The sequence below is a fragment of the Chiloscyllium plagiosum genome, unplaced genomic scaffold, assembly GCF_037043375.1.
Source record: "Chiloscyllium plagiosum isolate Xiang-an unplaced genomic scaffold, Cpla_swu_hap1 HiC_scaffold_15, whole genome shotgun sequence".
Taxonomy (NCBI): Eukaryota; Metazoa; Chordata; class Chondrichthyes; order Orectolobiformes; family Hemiscylliidae; genus Chiloscyllium; species Chiloscyllium plagiosum.
In genome coordinates, this window is record NW_028270153.1 from 17,600,988 (window position 1) to 17,625,321 (window position 24,334).

The 24,334-nt window shown below is 41.0% G+C and overlaps 1 long non-coding RNA gene across 1 annotated transcript; it reads left to right on the forward strand.

Annotated features, from left to right (window-relative positions):
* The first annotated feature begins 13,975 nt into the window (after positions 1-13,975).
* Positions 13,976-18,502, forward strand: LOC148147616 (uncharacterized). Its single transcript, XR_015759467.1, has 3 exons — positions 13,976-14,367; positions 14,484-14,693; positions 18,313-18,502. It is a non-coding gene; the product is annotated as an uncharacterized LOC148147616 (long non-coding RNA).
* The last annotated feature ends 5,832 nt before the right edge of the window (positions 18,503-24,334 follow it).

Here is a 24,334-nt window from a genome sequence, read left to right on the forward strand (position 1 = left end):
TCCAGGTGAAGATACAATAATTACTAGCTCGTAATCTGCCAAGAATTATGCAACACAGCTAGTCAATGTTTTTGTGCCATTCATGATTAGAATGAATTTATTTTGTACAAATCAAGCGTCTGGACCACCTAGATGTACAAATGTAGAGAGAAAGGAATGGTGGATGAGGGAGGAATAATGATATTGCAAAGTACGTGGCAGCACGTAATATACATGACCCCAGCCACACAGCAAGGAGCTGCTCTTAAATCATTTGCCTAAAATGGCAGTTAACATGACATTTGGTTTCAGCTTTCAAAGATATTAAGTATCTTGGTAGAGCTGTCAGAGGACCACTTAAGAATAATTTAAAGCAATGGGCCGTTTGGTCAATGGGAAGGCATTGCACTCAGTGCTCCAAAGGGAGTTCTCCATTCCTCCTCCTAGCTTGCTTACAAAATGGGTTTGATGTCAAGGATCTATTTGTGGGCCTGCTGCTTGAGATCCTTTCAGCAGAAAGGAATCTCATAGCTGGTGAAACCTGATGTGATCCTAGGCCTGGTCCCAATGTGTTAATGCGCCTGTTTACATCTTATGGTCAAGACAGCTGTCAGGGAGATAACAAAATTCGACCAAGAGGCTCATGATCTGACAGATTGAACATATTGTAGACTTCCAAGATTCAGTAACGTAAAGGAGGATTAATGCTTTCATTTAGTAAATTAGCCTTTTCTTAAGCAAATAACAAAATCCATGAGATTGTTTCATAGTTGGAATTATCACAGGAGGATAATGCAATGCTCTTGCCTCTGAACAGGTTTGGGTTTAAGTGTCACCATAAGGTCCTGATGACACAGCCAGACCCAGTGCAGTGCTGATTGAATGCTGTACTGTCAGAAATGTCAGTTTTCAGATTCGGACTTTTAACATCGACCCCACTGCCAATGTGTAAAAGACCCTACGGCATGATTCTGATGAAGAACATGGGAGATTTCTCCCTGATGTGTTGGCCAATATTTATCGCTAAAGATTACTAAATCAAATAATCCGGTCATTACGACATTGCTACATGTAGGAGTTTGCTGTGGGTAAAATCGGTCCCAATGATTTTCTACTTACAGTAGTGAGTGCAGTATAAAAACACTTAGTTGACTATAAAGTCCTTTGGGGCACATCTTGGATTGGGCCTTATACAAATGCCAGTCTTTCACTCTTTACTCTCCAATACAAATCAGGCCATTTCCTAGTAAGCACACAGCATTATATTTCTACAGTGATTTTATTAAATGTCATTTCTTCAGCAGGAATTGTAATTTTATTCAGTAGTTTAAATTGTAGCCAGTCCAACACAGTCAACCTCCATATTGACAATGCAGAGTGTTTAAAAAATACACAAGTTCTCTGCCAGTGAAAAGTCATAAATGTTTGAAAAGGGTGATCAGGTCAGATTGGAAATTAAAATATTTTCGAAGTTCTCAATAAATACTTCCATTAAACCGAATCATCAGTGGCCCTCCTTATTTATTTCAGAGAATCCAAAGATCCTTGCCTCCTTTGGAGAGTGTCAGTTTATGACTGCAGCTAGGAAGAAATATCACAAAGGCCTATTAGTCCGCCACTTGAGATCTCTGATTCACTTAGTCCTACCACTCTGCTCTTTCCCCATCCTGCTGCAAATATTCCTGTTTTAAATAAAAAACAATTCTATTTTGAACATTATTATTGAATCCGCTTAACTTGCTGAGTAAAACAACAAAATTCTCCTCATCGTCCCCCTGGTTTAATTAGATCTTATCTTAAATTTGTATCCTTTAGTTACAGACCAGACCTTCAATAGAAACTATCTTCTTCCTTGACAACTCTGTCAAGACTAAATGTTGAACACATCTATGAAGTAACGTGAAACTAGAATTTACTGACCTCTGTCTTATGAAATAAAACACATGGTTTTCTCTATCTGTATAAACTCTTTGACACAAATTTGAACATATTCTGTTTCAGTTTCTTCTATTTGCTTCTTTGGTTAGAAGAATAAAATATATTTTATGAGAAAAGTTAATGGATATTATGATTCCTATCAACCCTTACAAAGAAGCAGACATTATTCAGATATCCTTATTAGTGATATTGACTGAGCAAACTGTTACATTAGATCCTGGATTGAGCTGTAATTCCAACATTTACAAAGCTGAAGAGAAGTTTGAATTAATTTGCATATCCCTTTTCAGAAATGTCTGTTTTAAAATACTTAAACATTTTATGTACAGGGTTCTGATTTCAGAATTGTTACAAAAAGTTATGCAGTATTTTTCACAATTACAGAACATCATTTGAGAAAGTAACTTTAAAAAAGTTCTGTGATTTACATATGAAAGAACTGAAACCAACATGGTCATTCTAAAAGATGACAGACTTAACAAACAATCCAGGTCTTTTTCAATATATAATTTCAGTTACATCACACTGTAAAACCATTGCTATAAATTCTGTGTCTTATGATATTATACTCCACAACCACCTGATGAAGGAGCAGTGCTCTGAAAGCTAGTGCTTCCAAATAAACCTGTTGGACTATAACCTGGTGTTATGTGATTTTTCACTTTGTACAGCCCAGTCCAACACAGGCATCCTCAAATCATGACAGAACATCCCAAAGTGGATGACTCTATGATTCTATGAGATATGAGTGTTGCTACTATACCAAGATACATCATCTTAATGCTTCCGTATTTTAAACTAGAATTGTACAGTCCATCCAAAATTTCCATCAATAAAGATAACCCTTTCTCCTTTGTTTTGTAACTTAATTGATTCTCACCTGTAGAGAGTTAACCCTCCATGGGACTGGATTTTGTAGCCTCTGTTTGTGTGTATGTTTGGTGGAGAGCTATATAAAACAGAATGGATGGCTGGCCCACCATCTTCGTGCTCATCCCCAGCCCACTCCCCATAACACAGTAGGTGGCTCAAAATCAACAATCCACTCAGCTGTTTTTTTTTTGGAGGAAAATGTTTAACAGGCAGTTCAGTCTGTCAACAAGTTAATTGACTTGAATAACATGTTGCCCACAAAATAAACCAATTGGCAGAGATAGGCTGGTGTGTGTTGATAAGCTGTTCTTTTAAGCAAACTGGTTAAAAGTTGGAAGGAAGGTCATGGGGTGTGGTGTAATGTCCTTTGGATTGTACCCCTTGTGCACTGGGTGCACTCTCCCGATATGTTATTTACAAACTCATTGTCCTTGTCACTTCCTGCCTGCCCATCAAAACCTGCTCCCTCCCGAGACTCCTTGACCCATTCCTATGCAACAGCCCATGTCTTACCTGGGCCCAGACCCCATGCCGGTGGAGTCCAGTTACAGTTTCAGCTAACCATTACTCAGCTCTGGCACTACTGAGACTGCTACCTCAACAAGTTGAACAGCAGTTCTCAAGGACAGGACGTCCTCCCACTGAGGATTGAACATTATATTTTCAACTGCTTGAGCACTTTATTGTTGCAGGATGGCCTTGTTTTACATGGGTTGGCTGGCATCGACATTTACTTTGCGTCACAAGCAGTGCGTGTCCTTATAGCTAGCCAATGAAAAAGGTGCGATGGGCCCGCTCAATACCAATGCATGTAAACAAACAATGGCAGGTACTTAGCACAGTGAGGTTTGCCTGCTTCTTTGAACCAGAAATGCAATTCATTTTTTTTAAGATTCTCAACCCGTGATGAAATGCACTACCGCAGGAAGCCACCATCCCCAACCATCTGGGCAATGAGCATAGAGAAAGAAAGATTAGATTAGATTAGATTAGATTACAGTGTGGAAACAGGCCCTTCGGCCCAACAAGTCCACACCTACCCGCCGAAGCGAAACCCACCCATACCCCTACATTTACCCCTTACCTAACACTACGGGCAATTTAGTATGGCCAATTCACCTGACCCTGCACATCTTTGGACTGTGGGAGGAAACCGGAGCACCCGGAGGAAACCCACGCAAAGTTGGAAGGAAGGAAGATATCGTAAGTTAAGATCAATTCTGTCACCTGTACAATCTCACAAAAGAGACAATGAGTTGTGATCAGGAATGGGAACTTTGAATTATGTTTTATGAAAACAGAACAATTTATTTGCTTCCATCTTCATGTAAAACTTGAGCTGTCAAGCAAACAGACCAGCAACAGGATAGGTTATAGGGAAGCAGAAAGGCTGGCAGGCTAATATAGTCCCATCAAGAATGCAGCATGATAAATAACTTACCCAATCAAGTAACTCTGGCATTCCCACTCCAGAATCAGTGGAGCTACACTGAAAGATGATTCAAAGACAGCCAATGATTTCTCTTTTATGCAGAGGAAACTACCAAGCAACTCAATTAAGAGATTAGCAAATTAACTTAAATCCTTCAGTGGAACAAGCTCTGATCTGTTTCCACTGTGAGAAATATAGTAGCTGTGATATTGCAAACACTTATCCACTTATCCCACTACTGTTGCTCCCCGACTGCATGTTATATAGCAGAGCAGCAGTTAATATTGGGAACTGAGGCAAAAGTTGCCTTTAACATTTAAGACTTAAAAATAGTACCAAAATATGTTTCCCAACAGGAAGAGGCACCTCTTTATAAGAAAGAAGAAATGTTTAATTAATTTAAGTCAAGAAAATAAGGAAGTACAGAGGCAGGACAGAGTTTTTGAATAAATATTTTGAGAATAAGGCCATTGTCATGTTTTATTGATGTATGTATTAGAGAAAAAGGATCAGTACATTAAATAATAGGCTAGTCTCCAGTTATTGGACTTTAGAAAGAAAAAGTGTTTTGGCTGCCATGGTGTTTCTCTTGGCTGTTAGCCATTAATTGCTCCATTGACATGACTATAAATGCTGTTGAACATCTTTAAAACTGTTGTGACAATTTCAATGAAGATATTGTTAGGTTGACATCACATCTATTTTCCCTCACATTATATTTCAAAATGTTGTGATAAGAAGATTACAACACATTGGTTTGGCAAAAATGTGAAAGTTTGACAAAGCTAAAAACAACAAAATAATTTTGAGAGCTATTCCAACAGAGAAGGTGGGGCAAACCATCTACTTGGATGTACTCTTCCTAGCTTTCATCATGTTGGTTGTGCCTCTTGGCTGCGAAACAATTAGCTCTAGCCTTTGTTATGCCTTTGTTATGCATCACAGGCAGTTATTACTCAACACTTAGTGCCCGTCCAAAATAGATGCCAGCCTTAAGCTAAATGTATTAATTTGACTCAGTCTCTGTTGCATGTGAGGCCTGTTTGCCTGGGATCACAAATTATTGATCAGTCTGATAAGCAATTCAGTCGAGTGTGGAAGTGGCTTTTTTTTAACTTTATAACAATTATCCTTTCCTGTTATGCCATTTTATTGCAGTTAAAATATTCTCAAAAGCCTTTCTTAAAAAAATAACTTCCTGTCATAAAAAATGTCAAAAGTTTATAAGATCAGGAAAGCTAACAGAAGGAGAATACTCAGTTTGTTAAAGGCTGCACACAGACTACGGCAGACTGAACCAGTTTGTAACTGATTACATACACAGAAACTGACTATGTATGGGTTGTACCAGACTGTAGGTACTTCAATACATGGTAACAGACTGCACAAGGGCTGTAACAGATTGCATACAATTGAACACACTGTGATGTGCTGTAACAGATTGCAACACAGGCTCCAAAAGATTATATTCATAATTTTATAGACTGCACACTGGCCATAACAGGCTGTACACAAACTAACACACTGCACTCAGACTGTAACAGACTGCACTCAAACTGCTACAGATTGCACACAAACTGTAACTGACCGCACAGACATTAGAAATGACTGTACTCAGACAGGATAAAACAGAAAATACTAAATGATTTGAAAGCATGGTCAACATTCCTTAAGAATAAGCCCTATTTCTTTGAGCCAAGGAACTCCAAAGCGTTTAACTACTTGCTTATCAAGTGCAGTCATTGTATGGAGAAACAGAAAGCATTATGTGGACAGCAAGATCCCAAGAAAAGTAGCAAGATAAATGCCCATTAATTTACTTTTGCAACACTTACTGAGAGAGAATGCAGGCTTGCAAGCTTAAAGGTTGCACCCCTGCTCTTGTGTAAATATAAATAACGCATAACTCTTTGTGGAGTTGCAGATAGGCAGGGTGGTGAAGAAGGCATTTGGTACACTTGCCATTCTTGCCTTAATGTAACAGGTCAAAGAAGAGGGTGGAGCAGTTAGGTGGGAAAGAAAATGGGCAGGTAGGATCTTTCAAGAGGGTGGTGTCGAGTTGGAACTGGGTAAGGTGGGGGATGGGGAAATGGGGAAACTGGTGAAATCCACATTGATGCCGTATGGTTGGACAGTTGCATCTTCTGCCTTGGGACCCTCCAATCACAATGGATCAATGTGGATTTCACCAGTTTCCCAATTTCCCCTCCCCCCACCTTATTTCAGATCCTACCTTCCAACTCAACACCACCCTCTTGAAAGATCCTACCTGTCCATCTTCCTTCCCACCTATCTGCTCCACCCTCCTCTGCGATCTATCACTTTCACCCCCACCTTCATCTACCTATCACATTTCCAGCTACCTTCCCCCAAGCCCCACACCCCCCTCCATTTATCTCTCAGCCCCCTTGACCCACAAGCCTAATTTCTGATGAAGGGTTTATGCCTGAAATGTTGATTCTCCTGCTCCTCAATTGCTGCCTGACTAGCTGTGCTTTTCTAGCACCACACTCTTCGATTCTGATCTCCAGCATCTGCAGTCCTCAATTTCTCCTGAGTATATGAATAGGAAGGGTTTCGAGGTCTGTGGGCCAAATTCCAGCCAATAGAACTAGATTGATTTCAGAAATCTGGTCCAAAGGGTCTGTCTTTGTGCTGTACAACTCTATAACTCTAGGACTCTTGCCAGCCTTTCGTCTTCTGCTCTCCATAAACTTAAATTCAATCTTCTCCTGGATTGTAGCTCACACCAAGTCCTGCTCACCAATTAGCTTTGTGCACGTTAATCAAACTTACCTCCTCAACACCCTCTCAGCATTTTGATTTGAAAGTATTTATCATACTGTTCAAATCCTTCCACAGCTTCAACCCTCTTTATTTCTGTAATATCCTAGGGGCCCTGCAATACCTCAAAGAACTGTGTTTTCTTTCAATTCTGAGCTCCTGTGCATCTCTGTCTCCCACTCAACATTGGCAATCTTGACGATTTAGGTCACAAGCCGAAGTTCTGTGCCCAAACCTTGCCTCCTCTTCATCTCTCCCTCCTCTTTTAACCTGCTCTATTTGACCTTCCTTCTGATCAATCTTTTAGTCACAGGTCATGATGTCTCTTTCCTTAACATTGTGTCAATTATTCTTCAATTACTGGGCAATATGGCGGTTCAATAGTTTGCACTGCTGGCTCAAGTACCCGGTTCGATTCCAGCCTTGGGTAACTGTCTATATTGAATCCGCACTTGCTTCTCGCGTCTACTTGGGCTTCCACCAGGTGATCTGGTTTTTTCCACAGTCTAACGATGTGCTGGATTGGCCATCTTTTAAAAATAATTGCCCAATATTGTGCAGGTTAGGTGGATTATCAATGGTAAAAGCCCCATATGGGCTACAATGGGGGTAGGTCAGTGCAGACTTGATAGGCCGAAAAGCCTCTCTTTCTTCACTGTAGGGCTTCTATGATACTGTGTAGTGTCTTTGATGTTTTCACCTCTCACTTATCAACTTGAGTCAACTAGCTGAAGAAATGGAAGAGGAGTCACATTGGCAGAAAGACAGGGCAGACTGTAACACGTGTGTCCACAATGTTTTTTAGATTCTGAACCAAAACAGCTTCAGGAGCAGACTACCGATTTAATGACTCCACTACAAGTAAAGCGGCTGAATTAGAAAACGATATGGCTGTTGTACATGAGATTGCTCCGTCAAATTTACAATCCCCAGTGTAAATTAGTCACAAAAAAATCCTACGACAACCAGACCATTATAGAGATGCTATCCTCAGGGTAAAGTGCCCCTTGGGATGTGTTATTCTCTCTACTCATGCTTTGCCCATCCCACACTGAATGTGGCATAATGACACTTTATAGGAAGCCCCTGCTACGGCTGAGTCTGGAAGCTATAATGCAGTCTTTAGGTGGCATTAGATGGCACATGCTTGGCATTCAAGTAGATATTACTAACAGTCTCCCTGAAGTACAGTATGGAGAAGACATTGCCAATCATGACATATTTTTGGATGATTCTATGGTCAGCAAAAAATATTCACTGACACTGTTTTATTAATAAATATAGTGGGAATCACTGAATATTTTAAATTAGAATTCGGTGAACATAACTAAGAAAGAATTCCTTGGTATTTGGGCAAAATTAGAAACCTGAAGGAAAGCCCACTATTTTTTCTCATGTACAAAGAGGGTAGATCTCCCCTTTGTAACAAACTCATAATCTTGTCCCAGTTAAAATCCTGGACAATTTCACTGTGATGAAATCTTATCCACATAATTAAAAACAGTTAAAAGCAACATTTGTTATATCTGAACAAAGGCAACATACTGCATGATGCCAGAAGTCTGAAACCAACACTGGAGAAACTCAACAAACTGGGCAGCATCTGCGGAGTAAGAAACAGAATCAATGCCTCACCTCCTCGTCAGGTCTGAACAGCAATAGAATAGAGAGGTAGTTAGTTCAATTTGGCTCCACAGCAACTGGAGAACAAACTCCAGAGATATAACCACTGTCTGCTGCTTGTGATTTCTGCCTAGTCTTAGTCCAGCTATTACAACTCTTAGACTTTCCTGTCAGTCACCTGGCTTAATGTCTCCATTTTCACTTCCCCGGCCTCCAACGCCTTATCTTCACCATGGACATCCAGTCCCTATACACCTCCATCCCCCATCATGAAGGCCTCAAAGCCCTCTGCTTCTTCCTTTCCTGCCGACCCAACCAGTACCCTTCCACTGACACCCTCCTTCGACTGACTGCACTGGTCCTCACTCTGAACAACTTCTCTTTCCAATCTTCCCACTTTCTTCAAACCAAAGGAGTAGCCATGGGCACCTGCATGGGCCCCAGCTATGCCTGCCTATTCGTCGGATATGTGGAACATTCCATCTTCCACAGCTACACTGGCACCACCTTTTCCTCCACTACATCGATGACTGTATCGGCGCTACCTCGTGCTCCCACGAGGAGGTTGAACAGTTCATCCACTTTACTAACACCTTCCACCCCGACCTCAAATTTACCTGGACCGTCTCAGACTCCTCCCTCCCCTTCCTAGACCTCTCCATTTCTATCTCAGGCGACTGACTCAACACGGACATTTACTATAAACCGACCGACTCCCACAGCTACCTAGACTACACCTCCTCCCACCCTGCCCCCTGTAAAAACGCCATCCCATATTCCCAATTCCTTCTCCTCCGCCGCATCTGCTTCCAGGAGGACTAATTCCAATACCGAACAACCCAGATGGCCTCCTTCTTCAAAGACCGCAATTTCCCCTCAGACGTGGTTGACTATGCTCTCCACCACATCTCCTCCACTTCCCGCTCCTCTGCCCTTGAGCCCCGCCCCTCCAATCACCACCAGGACAGACCAACCCAACTTCCACTCCCGGCACTTTCCCCTGCAACCGCAAGAAATCCAAAACTTGCGCCCACACCTACCCCCTCACTTCCCTCCAAGGCCCCAAGGGATCCTTCCATATCCATCACAAATTCACCTACACCTCCACACACATCATTTACTGCATCCGCTGCACCCGATGTGGCCTCCTCTACATTGGGGAGATAGACCGCCTACTTGTGGAACGTTTCAGAGAATACCTCTGGGACACCCGCACCAACCAACCCAACCGCCCCGCGGCTGAACACTTTAACACACCCTCCCACTCCACCAAGGATATGCAGGTCCTTGGCCTCCTCCATCGCCAGACCATGGCAACATGACGCCTGGAGGAAGAGCACCTCATCTTCCGCCTAGGAACCCTCCAACCACAAGGGATGAATGCAGATTTCTCCAGCTTCCTCATTTCCCCTCCCCCCACCTTATCTCATTCCCAACCCTCGGACTCAGCACCGCCTTCTTGACCTCTCCGCCCCCACCCCCTCTCCGGCCTATCACCCTCACCTTAACCTTCTTCCACCTATCGCATTCCCAACGCCCGTCCCCCAAGTCCCTCCTCCCTACCTTTTATCTTAGCCTGCTTGGCACACCCTCCTCATTCCTGAAGAAGGGCTTATGCCCGAAACGTCGATTCTCCTGCTCCTTGGATGCTGCCTGACCTGCTGCGCTTTTCCAGCAACACATTTTTCAGCTCTGATTTCCAGCATCTGCAGTCCTCACTTTCTCCTCAATGTCTCCATTGCCCTGGTGTCATTTTATGTCCAATTAGACCTCTGTTAAGTGCTTTGGGACATTTTGCCATGTTAAAAGTGCTATTTAAGTACAAGGTGTGGTTGTTAATGGCTTATAATTAAGTTTTGCTCATTGTCTGAGGGCAGAGGAGAGGGCACTTACTCTATATTTAAACATGCACCAACCAAACCAAAAAGGGTTCAATGCTGACACAACAATATCCACAATACCAATATTAACAATGTCCATTTATATAGCCTCTTTCATATAGTAAAGCTTTCCCATGCACTTCACAGGAGCTGTAAGAAATTTAGTTTCACAATAAGTGAGGCAAAACCTGATTCAAGACGTTTAAGAATTTTAAGAAAATTTTGAAAGGGGGAAGAGGTGGAGGTACAGAGAGATGTAGTTAGTGTATTTCAGAGATTACATCACCAAATTAAAAGAAAAAAAATGCTGGAGAAGCCCAGCGAGTCTGGCCACATCTGTAGAGAGAAGAACAGAATTCACATTTCAAGTCCAAAGATTTTTCTTCAGAACCAAGTTCCCTTCCAAAGAAGAGTCTTTGGACATGAAACATGAACTCCCTTTCCCTCTCCACAGATAATACCAGATCTGCTGAGTTTTTTCAGCACTTTCCACTTTTATTTCAGATTTCCAGCATTGCACTATATTTTGCTTGTAATTGAGACATTACTAATCATATAGTGACAAAAATTGGCAATGTATAACAGCTCAAAACCAGAGGGATTTCGCGTTCTTGAGGTGTTGTGTGGCTGAGGAAGTTACAGAGATCAGTGCATGGTTATGAAACTGAAGGTGAGAATTTCAAACTAAGGTGTAACAGTCCTCCCTAGAAAAAGCACAAATTTCACCCAGAGGAGTAACACTAAAACAAAATGCATAAGAAAGGAAGGCTGTGTCTATGGTTTTCCACCTACTTACTGGAACATGGGATCTTACTTAGTACTTAATTACTCTCCAAAGAAAACTAGAAGCTTCAGACAGCAGGACACTCTGAAAGAAAGCTATTTTTCACCAAAGAGCTTTCATGCCTCTCTTAATAAATGCATGTTTGTTGATTTATGTAAGTGTGATGTAGGAGGATCCAAATGAATGTAATCTGCATCAAGCAAAACGCTAACCATTGGTGAGCAGTGTGAATAATGAATCTCCACTGTATTCGATAGATGCTATTAATAATAATTCCTTGCTTTTCTCATTTCACCACGTATTCCAGTGATTAATCAATTTATTGGGCTATGTCACTGGCAACAAATTGCTACCACAAGACAAATTTATTGCCTTATGATAAAAGAACTTGTTTAGATACAAATAAATTAAATCCTCTTTCATTATTTGAGTTTAATGTTCACATGGCTGACCTGAATAGTAAAAAGGCTAGCAGGGGTAAGAATATCCAATTATTCCACTTGTATTTCTTGGTGGTGTAAGGAGCCATAAAAAAACAAAGTCATTCTGTGCTGTTTAAGTGACCCTTGTAGACTATTAGACTGTAATGATTTCACACAATGATCAGAAGAGTTTTAGGGTTTCATTTGCACTCATTTCCAAACAAGTTGTAAAGGGTTTGTTAAGTCAACTGGGCACCATCTTTGCTCCTCAGACCAGGACTGACAACAACCAACAATGACGAATAGCTGAAATAACCAATTACTTATCTCTCTAGCCCAGTTGTTAACATGAGCTCAAATAGAGTCTAGATTTAATATTCTGTGATAACAATATGTTTTCCCAATCTCTTTGCAACTCACTGATTCTCATTTTGGCACAGTTCCTTAAGCTAACTAGCCGCTTGCCTAAGTATTCACTTCCTTTTTTACAATGTTAATATAGACAGTAAAAATGATGTCAAGTGATTCACCTGAGGAGAATTTCTCGCAGCCATCACTGAGGCTTTTTTCCCCCAGTGGCCATACTTTTTGCAGAAGTCGTCATAGGGTGCATAGGGGCAGGTACTTTCCTTAATAGAGAGGTCACATAGGCAGAAGGACTAGACAGGAGTGGGCAAATAATCTTTTCATTCGGGTGTGGGGGGGGGGGGTGTGGTTTAAGGGTTTGGAATCCAGTGTCTGAGAATATGAAACAATGTATTTAAAAGGTACTTGGATGCTGCCTTGAAGTACAGTAACTTTTGTGGCTACAAATCAGTAGCTGGAAAGTAAGATTCAGCTTGGTAGTGTGTTATTGGCCAAAAACATTAAAGTGGAATGAATTATGTGCCATGACCATCTATGGTTACAGTTATTTTCAAACCAATCTTTTCAGAAATGTTATAACACACCTCTGCAGCAAGTGATACTCAAAACCAGGCCTCCTAGTTCTGACACGAGGACACAACCACTGTACCTTGAGAGTTCCTCCATAAATAGTTAATGTTATCTGTAGGTATGCATATTAAGAATGTGACAAAGTTTTACATCTTTGACTGGTATTGCATGTTGACACAGTGGTACTAATAAGAGAAAAGATCCCCTTTCTAACCATATGTGGATCCAACTTAAAGGTGTTATCCATGGTTCAAGGGTGGTAATCTTTCCTGTAAGTCAGAAAGATGTAGGCTCAAGGTCCAGTCTGAACACTCGAGTAGAACTCCGGTTCACCATTCAAAAGCTATTTCAGATGGAACTCTATTTTGAGATATTATCTGCCTTCTCAGGTGCATGTCAAAGATACCATAGCACCATTCAAAGCAAGACCAGGGACATCCCCTTGGTGTACTTGCCAAAGATTTAACCAATCCCTAAGGCAGATGAGCTTATCATTGTCTTGTTGTTGTTTGTCAGAGTGTGCACGGAGCAATTTGGCTGCCACTTTTCTAACATGACAGTAGTGAGTCCACCACAAAACGTCAGACACTTTATGATGTCCTGTAGTTGTGAAAGGTGCTATGTCAACAGAGATCTTTCTTTGTTTTGTTTTGCTAGTGTCTCTGGCCTCTCTGCTCTTTGATCATACAGGAGAGTTTAAGCATGCTCTTTGGCCTGACTTCTGATTTTGCATGTAGGGTTAAGCATGACAGTGGTCCCTAATCACAGTTTATCATACAGAGCAAAGCAAGCTCTTGGCCCAGCTTCTGATTTCCCTTGCTAATTTAAGCATAGCCTCTGCCCATTCCCATTTTATCATGCTAAGTTAAGTGGTCCTGCACTAGCTTAATTAATTAGTTCCCTTCCCTTGAATGCCATCCTGGTTCTGTCCAGTTTAATTCACGATAATTAAATTTCTTCATGATCACCATCCATGAGAAAAATCCCAGTATTATTTAATTAACTTGCTGCAGGGTCATTGGAGACTTACATGCATTTGCATTAGAGTGGCTGCAGGAATCCTTGTGGCTGGAATGAAAAGGGTTAAGTCTGTCTGCACAATCTCTTTCCCCAAATGCGTTCAAATGAACACATGCTGTGTTGTAATTGGCAATTTGGGCTGTAAAAATCAGTGAGAATTTTCTGTGGTTAATCTTTGGAAGGAAAAAAAGGAGAGTCAGAAAATCTGTTCATTTATTATGCCCACTTTAATCAATTAGCGTTTCAATTAATTATTAATCATTAGGATTGCTGCACCTCTAGCAAGATCCTGTATCGCTGAAATGTTTAGCTGTGGAGAATAGTCTGCAACTAGCTGTAGCCCACAGATGAGCTTGCGGTCATATGGGTTTTTGCAGTACAAAAGTGATAAATGGATTCTGCAATCTAGGTGTAGCAGTATTTTTGGAAGTGCAGTGAAGTGCGAGCTCCCTTGTCTTCCATAGCAATGAGGGCAGAGTCCCCTTTAATGTCTCTACCATCCCTTGAGCTGTTCAAAGGGCATAGCAGATACCTGGCATGCAGTGAAAGAACGGTCCCATTTCCCTCATGATATTCCCACTGCTGCCCGAACTTCATTAGTAGAATGTTGGAGCAGAAATGCACACAATATGCTATCACTCGTGCTTTTCGAAGTATGGATAATGTCCTTATATCTTCTGAAGTGCCTGCTGGGAGGTATGTAACTCAGGCAGTTTCTGAGACATGTGCATCCTAACTGTGGGTAACAGTCTCCTCTCTACCACAGGGCATCATCTATAAAACATTTTTCTTTCTAATCTCTTGCCTTTCAGGTTTTGGATCACTTAAAAGAACATCTGATAATTTAACATTAATTGAAAAAAATAACTTTTTCTAATCGACCCAGCTTAATGCGCATTGTACCATCTGGCTCCTTTAATCTGACAGAACCAACAAAAGGAATTGCGACTCAGTGATGTAGCCAAACGCCAAGCAGTCAAAAACACAACTGTAATTAAAGTGCTCAGTCCTTCACAGGCAAGGTAAGGGAATCTCCTTGGATATGTTCCCTATCAGAACACTGCAATAATCTCACATTAGGTTTGCACAGATAAAGCGTTCATTGCACTTCTAAAGCGGTTGCACTGCAAATCCAGTTCGCAATGCATTTTTGCCTGATGATGATCAAAAGTGTAACTGGTTCTTAAAACTGTTTCATGAAATAACATAACTGCGATTTTTTCCATCACCTTTGTAAATGAAGCATGGAGATGACCTTTGAAAGGAAATCTTTGAAATAGAGTGTGATGTATCCGAGGCTGCGAGAGCAATGCTCAGTCACAATTCTGGCATTTACATTCTGTTATGCAGGAAACCACAACGACTTGCTGAATTGTTGTGTCTCACTAACACGATCCTAAAAATTGACAGAAATTATTTAGGATTTTCCAGCAAGATCTGAAAGGTGTGTAACTTTTAAAAAATCCAGCTTAAATCATGAACTTAATAAAGCATGAACAAATGAAGCACAGGTTATGCAGAAAAATGGAATTGAGGATTATCAGATCAGCCATGATTGCCTTGAATGGTGTATTAGAACTTGATGGCCTGAATGACTTGCATCTGTTCCTATATCATATGGTCTTCAGTGAAAATTGTCACATGGCCAGTTATTTTTGGAACTAAGAATGAAAAACTCCAATGCAACTCTGTTCCCCTGGATTGGCCTGCCAGTTCTTTGGAGCCATAGCATGATGGTTGTGATAGGTTCTGAGCTGAAAATGTGTTGCTGGAAAAGCGCAGCAGGTCGGGCAGCATCCAAGAAACAGGACAATCGACGTTTCGGGCATAAGTCCTTCTTCAGGGCTTAAGAAGGGCTTATGCCCGAAATGTTGATTTTCCTGTTCCTTGAATGCTGCCTGACCTGCTGCGCTTTTCCAGCAACACATTTTCAGCTCTGATCTCCAGCATCTGCAGTCCTCACTTTCTCCTCGGTTGTGATAGGTTGGCAAATACTGGATGCCAATGTCCGTGGATAAAGGAAGGGTGAGTGCATGGCTGGTGTCCATTAATTCCACCCTGAGATACTGGGGCCCAGTTTCCATGCTAGAGGCTGTTTGGAGCAAACGGTGATCGGAATCCACACTCTGGTCTCCTTGTTGAGTTTTTCTGATATTGAGTTTGTTTGATGAGTTTGGTAAGTTGGTAGGCTGGATATTGAAGAGGTGAGTTGGCCTGTTAACAAGGCATTTAACAAGCAATAATGATTACTAAATTGGCATCTCACCTCTGGTGAAAAGCATAAAAGACGGAGTGAGGTTTTCTCAGTACTGGGATGGAACTTGTCAGTCTTGTCACCCAATTCTGCCCGACATCTCACCGTAACCTACATCACTCAGGTCCTATTCAATCTCTCCAAACTGTTTGTGAAAAAGGGTGGTATAAATGACAAGTCTTTCATTGTTTTTCTCTTTGCAGGTACTGATTGACCCCCTATATATTTCCACCTATTTCTATTTGATAAATGATCAGCACAATTATACTTGACTTGGTTGAGGAGAAAGTACAGGAAAGATTGGAACACCAGAGTGCAAGGATGCGGGACAGTGTATTCTCATATCAACTTCCCTACTTTCGTAAACTTAAATTATGAGTAACGATGATTAGTTTTGTTGTAACAGACATGTTACCTATTCATATCCAGAACGTGAAACAAGCCTCCTTTAAGCAAATCTTGAAAAGAAAAATGATAAATAAATCATATTGATTAAATATTACTAGTTAATTTGATTACATTATTGTTACCTAAAATGTCTATGAGATTCTGAAAAGTCAAGCTTTGGAAGCAACATCACAATAGATTCTGACGTGCCTCACATATTAGGTATAATGACAGTTAAAGTGTTATATTAATTACACTAACCACAGTCTTGAGCTCCTGGAAGATAGTGACTTCAGCACAGTAATGAAATGTACAGCTTGTTTCCCTAAGTCTTGTAAATGCTGTTCCTAATGTCAGTGTAAACCAAGGTACAGGTAATGGCATTTTTAAAAAAAACTCATTCACAGGGTATGGGTGTCAGTGGCTAAGTCAGTATTTATAGCCCATCCCTAATTGTTTAGAAGTCAGTTAACAGTCAATCACATTGCTGTGAATTTGGAATCACATATAAGCCAGAATAGGACATACATTTCAATCTTTTACACAGTTACCTTTAGCATGCTTTCATATTCCAAAGTCATATATTCAGAAATCATTCTTGCACATTTCAAACAAATGATTAATCTACATCTCAAACCATACCCACTTTCTTAGAAAGTGTCCTTAATTTGTCCCTAAAGGATATTAATGAACGAAATGATTCATCCCCACCCCCTAACAATCAACATCAGTTTCATGATCATCATTAGCCTCTTAATTCCAGATTTTTTTGTCTTTTAATTGAATTCAATTCCACCATCAGCCAGAGCTATGCGTCCCCAGATCATTGCCTGGGTTTCTGTATTAATAGTCGAGAGTGTGATGCTGGAAAAGCACAGCCGGTCAGGCAGCATCTGAGGAGTAGGACAATTAACATTTCAAGCATAAGCCCTTCATCAGGAATGAGGCTTGAGGGCCACAGGGGGCTGAAAGATAAATGGGAGTGGGGGTGGGTTGGGGCTGGGGGAAGGTAACTGAGAATACAGAGGGGAAGGTGGAGCAGATAGTTGGGAAGGAAGATGGACAGGTAGGACAGGTCAGGAGGGCGGTGTCAGTTTGGAAGTTTGGATCTGAGATGAGGTGTGGTTAGAGGATCCCAAGGTGCAAGATGAGGCATTCTTCCTCTAGGCTTCAGGTGGTAAGAGTTTGGCGATGGAGGAGGCCCAGGATCTTTCTGGATTAATAGTCTACCCAGAATACTACTAGGCCATCACCACTTCTTCAGAACAGTAAACCAAAATCAAAATAGCTTTAGATATATATTCAGATGGGACGGCATGGCGGCTCAGTGGTTAGCACTGTTGCCTCACAACACCAGGGTCCCAGGTTCGATTTCAGCCTCGGGCGACTGACTGTGTGGAGTTTGCACATTCTCCCCGTGTCTGCGTGGGTTTCCTTCGGGTGCTCCAGTTTCCTTCCACAGTCCAAAGATGTGCAGGTCAGGTGAATTGGCCATGCTAAATTGCCATAGTGTTAGGAGCATGAGTCAGAGGGAAATGGGTCTGGGTGGGTTACTCTTCGGATGGTCGGTGTGGACTGGTTGGGCCAAGGGGCCTGTTTCCACACTGTAGGGAATCAAATCAAATCTAATACTTGAACTGATTTCCAGTGGAATGATCATGGCTTCCTGGCAAGCAAGCTTATTCTTCTGAGGTATTCTTTGTGTAAAAAAGCTTGAGATGCTAAAGTCTAGTCCCTCTGATTTGGTCAAGAGTGTGGTGCTGGAAAAGCACAGCAGGTCAGGAAGCATCAGAGGAGCAGGAAAATCGCTGTTTCGGGCAAACGTCAATTTTCCTGCTCCTCGGATGCTGCCTGACCTGCCGTATTTTTCCAGCGCTACACTCTCGACTCTAACCTCCAGCATCCGCAGTCCTCACTTTCGCCCTCTGATTTGGTGTCAATGTTATATCTGGTGTATATTGGATGATATAACATGTTCCTCTTCTTTTTCTCTTTTTCAGACAAATTAGTGACACTGGCTTTTGATGTGGATGAATCATCTGTTTAAATATGCAAGGGTGATTTATGACAATATTACTTTGGAATATGAGAGCATTCTAAAGACTGCTGCGTAAGAGATTGAATTGTATGTTTACAAAAAATTATGCAATGAAGATAAAATTGGGCAATAAAGATTTTATATGCACTGTGTTACTGCCATCCATTTTCTATTAACTTAAATTACACTTGGTTGTTATTTTAAGACAGTGAGTGAAGTGAGATAAAGCTGAGAAATAGCTTATCAAAGTGCATCCTATTATTACACATCTCAATGGGACCCTCCCTCTTAAAACCCAAATGGAAAAGACCCATCAGTCTCAGATTGTGGGAGAAGTTGTGTCTTTTTGCTGCAAATCCATAACTGAACACAATCATCTCCCTGGCAAACTTTGTCAAAATATTGAACTGCCTTTAGGCATCGTGCAAGTTATTTTTTTCACTGAAAGAAACTGTTTTTCAAACCTCAGGCATCCGTATGTACTGGTGTTAGATGATTTCACAGTCAAGCTGGAGTCATTCCTGTTAGGACTTCCAGATTGAGATCATTATAAATCTTAAATTCCTGATTCTCTTGATTTAAGATTATATTTGTGCACGATATTATGACTAATATATTAACTTAAAAGCTTTAAAGTTGTTTTTATAGCTTTATTTTAAACAATCAGCATTGAGAAAGTTAGGTGAAGATCAAGACCATGTGCAATATGTAACTCCTGTTTAAAAATAGTCATAGAAGATGAAGTAAATTAAACAATAGTAGTTAGATCTTGCTATGATTGGATTTTAAAAGCCTTTATTATTTAGGAAGGGAATTATAACATGCTAATCTGTGTAAAGCATTTATTGGGACCTGTGCCAAATTTATTTCACAGAATTATAGAATTATTATGGTACAGCGGGAGTCCAATTGGCTCTTCATATCTGCACTGGCTCTATTATCTAGTCTGGCTTTATTGTCAAGTACTAATGTCCTGCCATTTCCCCTTTACCTCTGCACACCAATATCATTCAAAATAAAACATCCAATGACCTCTCGAATGCCTCATTCGAACATGCTTCCACACCCTAACTATTTGCCGTGTGAAAAAGTTTTTTCTCACCATTCAGACCAAGAAATTTGTCAAGACCTGGATAATGCAGGATTTAATGCTGTAGAAGAGACAATGGCAAACTGGTATTGTTGTTAAAGTCGTAATCCAGCAGGCCGTGCATAATGTAGGAACAAATTACTACAGATGCTGGAATCTGCACTGAAAACAACAAATGCTGGAGATCACAGCGAGTCAGACAGCATCCATGGAAAGAGACCAAGCTAATGTTTTGAGTCTAGATGACTCTTCATCAGAGTTGAAATGAAGCGTGGAGGGGCAGCATTTATGCCAAAGTTTGGGGAAGGTTTTGGGGACCATTCCAAGAATTAATAAAAACATTCTGGTCAGCTTGTGGAGGAGCAGAAAGCACTGAGGCAAAGGTCAGAATATCACTTTGCTTCCTTAACCCATAATAAATTTGTCTGAATGCTAGTAAATCTAGTCAAATAATGTGTGACCATGTCCACCATGTCCAAGTTGTCAAGGGATTTGGGGAAGGAGGCAATAGCCAGGTGTTAGAAATCTCTAAAGATGAGAAAAGTAATTTCTCAATGTGCGTAACCAACGTTTACAACTGAATGGAGCTGCCTGGTGTCTAAGATACACCTATAGTGGTGAGGATGCTGACCATCATATGGATGAGCTGCTCCATCACCTGTTCTGTGCATATCAGTGGGCCTGAATTGGAGAAATCAGTGAGTGTAATCCCACTTTACTGCTGGAATAGTAGCCTTGTGAAAAGAGGGAACCTGCTTTGATTTGATAGCTTGGATTCCCACTGATGTTCCCTGACCAATATCAGAGTTTTAATGTTCAGGTTATGACTAGGTAGCATAAACATGTAATTAACCACACATGTTGTACTAAAGATTCTTGTTCTTTATGCTGTGAGCATTTGAATGCATGATAAGCAGAAGCTCAGAAAACTGCAGCAGAAAACCTTGAGAATATGACTCAATCATTATTATTGCTTCATTATATTACTCTGCATTGAAATATTAATTTTGTGATAATGCAGTAAATTGTTTGTTATCTTTATTGGTGCCCAATCACTGGTTCAAAGCTATATGCTTTGTTAATATTCAGTCTGTTTATTTGGTCCTTATGACCTCCAAGCTTCAGTTCAGTTTCAACTTCAGCTACATATCTAAAAATAGATAAACAAGTTAAGCAACAAGAAGTTAGAAGCTTAAACAAGGTCCATAACAATTACCTTTGATATTAAATCAAAAGGTACCACCAACAGGTTCCAAGTCATATCTACAGTGAACAAAATACCTTTGGAACTGGAGTGACCATTTAATGTACAGAGTGTGCATTGATAATGCTGGCAAAAATGGCTGCCACTTGCACATGTGCAAATGGTGCTAATGTATCAGCAAAAATGATCTCCTCAAAAGTGTTTTGACACCTCAGTAGGCAGTAGTACTGCTTGCTTTTCCTTTTGTGTGTTTAGGAAGGAATGGAGTTTTCAACTGATTTAGCCCATTTGAACCAATTCCTTCCATGAATGGCAGTTCTATCAATGGACCACCCCACACCTTGAAATAACTGACCACAGTCAATTGTGTTAATGGAGCCAGTCAGAGCTTTAGCTCAACAGGCAACATGTTCCATTCTGTTTAGACTTTGATGGATGCAGGCCTCATTGCAGTGACTGAACATCAATAAAGCTCATCTTCTACTGCAGTGCAGAGGCAGACTCAATGGATACTGTTCCATGCATAATGAGTGAAACTGAAATAACACCTGCTTTTACTATGGATAGAGTTGATTGACCAAAGGTTTTACAATCTGCCCACAGCCTATGCTCAGGAATTTGGATTCCACCCTGAAGTGGATTTGTAAGGGTAACGCCATCTTTCTTCCAGGCAGCTACAGTAAGGTGGACTGCAATGCTGTGTTTGTGCCGTCACTGTGCCACCTCGCAGTGGCGTTGACAATAAGCACAGCCTTTCTTATAAGGAAATTGCCAGCAATTCCCATAAACAGGTAGATGCTAATGATCAGATAATTTATACACCTAGATGACTGTTCCTGTGCTTCATTGAAGTACTGCCATGGGACCTTTTAGACCCACTTAAGAAAACAATTGGACTTTTGGTGTCTTGAAGTGAAAGACAACACTTCCTGAGATTTCCCCAGTCATGCACTGAGCAACACAGCCTAAACTTTATACTCAGAGCTCTGGGGTGGGATTTGAACTCTCAACCTTCAGACTCAAGAAGCAAAGTGTGCCATCCACCGACTTCATAAAAACATTAGAATCGAGTGTGGCATTGTTCTTGATTGTTACGCGTACCTGTCGACATCTTTCTGCTTTCTTTCTTTACCACATAAAAGTAACATTCAAAGCTTTGAACGTTATCTACACTTTCCAGAGCAATTTGCAGATTGAAAACAAATTTGTTGTCACAGCAAATCTGAATTGGCGATAATAAAGTACCAAGGTATTTTCATTTGGTAAAAAAAAGGTATGGGTCTATCACAGTAGGGTTACAAAATGACAACAGAGCAGAGAAAAAAAGGAGAAATGATGCCACTGGAGAGGCTTCTCACAGCATGCTTGCTGTTAATAAAGAGAAATAACAAAAAGCATTTTATTTTTATTCAAAGTGAAACATGCAGAGATGAATGATTCATTCACCGGGGAGTGGAAAAGCAGGCATGGTCTGCTGATCCAAGTTGCACATTGCACAACATGGCACTGACCTCCTGCACTGCCCTTTGAGGCAGGCAAGTACAAAGTGAACTCAAACTGACCAACGACACCTTCTGAGCACCTGCATTTATAGAGCACCTTTAACATAGTAAAAACTCCTTAGATGCAAGGCTAACACTGAAGTCTATATGTAAGGGGTGACTTGAAATAAATGTTTGGTTAAAAAGGGAGTCAATGGTTAACAGGGAGAAGGTGGAAAATGGAGTGAAGGCGACAATCAGATCAGCCGTAATCTTATTGAATGGGAGACCAGGAACAGTGGGACAAATGGCCTACTCATGGATACGGGTCAAGTGTTGGCAAATGGGACTAGATTAGGATAGAATATCTGGTCGGCATGGACAAGTTGGGCTGAAGTGTCTGTTTCCATGTTGTACATCTCGGTGATGCTATATACTCTCATGAGTTTTATTAGTTCTTGGACGTCTTTTTCAATAAAACCCATTTAGCTCCAGCTCAATGGAACACAAACTATAAATTTCCTTTAGAAGCTGTATCTCGATCCAGAATCAGCATTTGGACTTACTATGGAATATTCCTGAGAGCTATCAGAATGTGCTTCTGGTCCTCTTCTAGTCACTGAGGTCATTTCTTCAATACCAATTTGAAAAAAATATCTCTTGAATTATTACAAAGGAAAGATATTTACTCATCATGTAATCTGTCATCAGACAGAAACTGGGATTATTCTGATGGAGCAGAGGAGACAGGCTAAGGGTCATTTGATGAAGACGTCTGAAATCAAGAAATTTTTCTTTTCATGGAAACAGGCCATTCGGCCCAAAAAGTGCACAATGACCCTCCAAAGAGAATCCCACACAGATCATATAAGCCTGCATTTTTCCCATGGCTAATGCACCTAACCCACACATTCCTAAGTGATATGGGCAATTGACCTTGACCAATCCACCTAACATGCACATCTTTGGACTGTGGGAGGAAACCAGAGCACCTAGAGGAAACCCGCACAGACACGGGGAGAATATGCAAACTCCACACAGACAGTGACTTGAGGCTAGAATCAAGCCCAGTCCCTGGCTCTGTGAGACAGCAATGCTAACCACTGAGTCAGCGTACTGCCCACAAGCAAACAAAGGGAAACAATTTCCAATGGCAGAAGGCATGGTGACAAAAATATTCTATTCCAGAAAGCCAAGCAGTGAAGGATAGAAATGGAACTTAATTTTTACATGTTCTATGAACTTTTATTGGCAGAGTTACGCATTATATCTCACACCTCGACATCCAACTGACTCAGACAGTCTATTTCAATGTATATTGAGGCAAATGGGACTTTCTAATCAACCTGTTCATAGATATTATGACACATTATTGAAGCAGGTGGGACTTGAGTCCAGGCCTACTGTCTCAGAGGTGTGGACACTATCACTGTGCCTCAACACCCCCATATAAAGGCAGGTGTTCTATATCTTCCTATACCAACCTATTCAGAGATGTTATTACACAGTTTCTGGAGCAGGTGGGCCTTGAACCCAGGCCTCTCGGTCCAGGGGTAGGGACACTACTGCTGTGCCACAGGAGAGCCCCATACAGGCACAGATGAAATACCATAATTAATGCCCACTACCTGAATATAATTATACATTCAATTAATATACAATTAACATAAAAGGAATAGATTTGAGGTGTTTAGAAAAACAACCAGAAACAGCACAAAGAGAATATATTTTTCTGCACCAAATTGTTTTAATACGAGGGGCATGGCACTAAAATGGAAATTGGATAAATGTGTGAACTATTACAAAATTCCAGGATGATTAAATGAACGATTTTATTGTCATGTGTATTTTACAGTGTGAAAACAGTAAAATACAGTGATAAGCTTTTCCATTGTTGTCACCATCTAGCAGCATTCTGAATAATGTTAAGAAATTAGGACAAAAATCAGAAAGATATATCTTAAAGATGGTTCATCAATCCTGAGCCAGCTCATCATCAATGATGCCTATGCCACTATCTCTCCTCCACTGCCTCACTGCCATCAACACCGGACTGTACCAACACTGAAGTTGTCAGTCTTCAGGTGCCATCTTTCCCCATTGGGCTGATTCTCCTCCACCACCTCCTCACCATTCCCTGCACTGGACTCACAAATGTCAGAGTCTCATCTCTCTCCCTGGGCCCACCTAATCAATGTCGCCATAATGC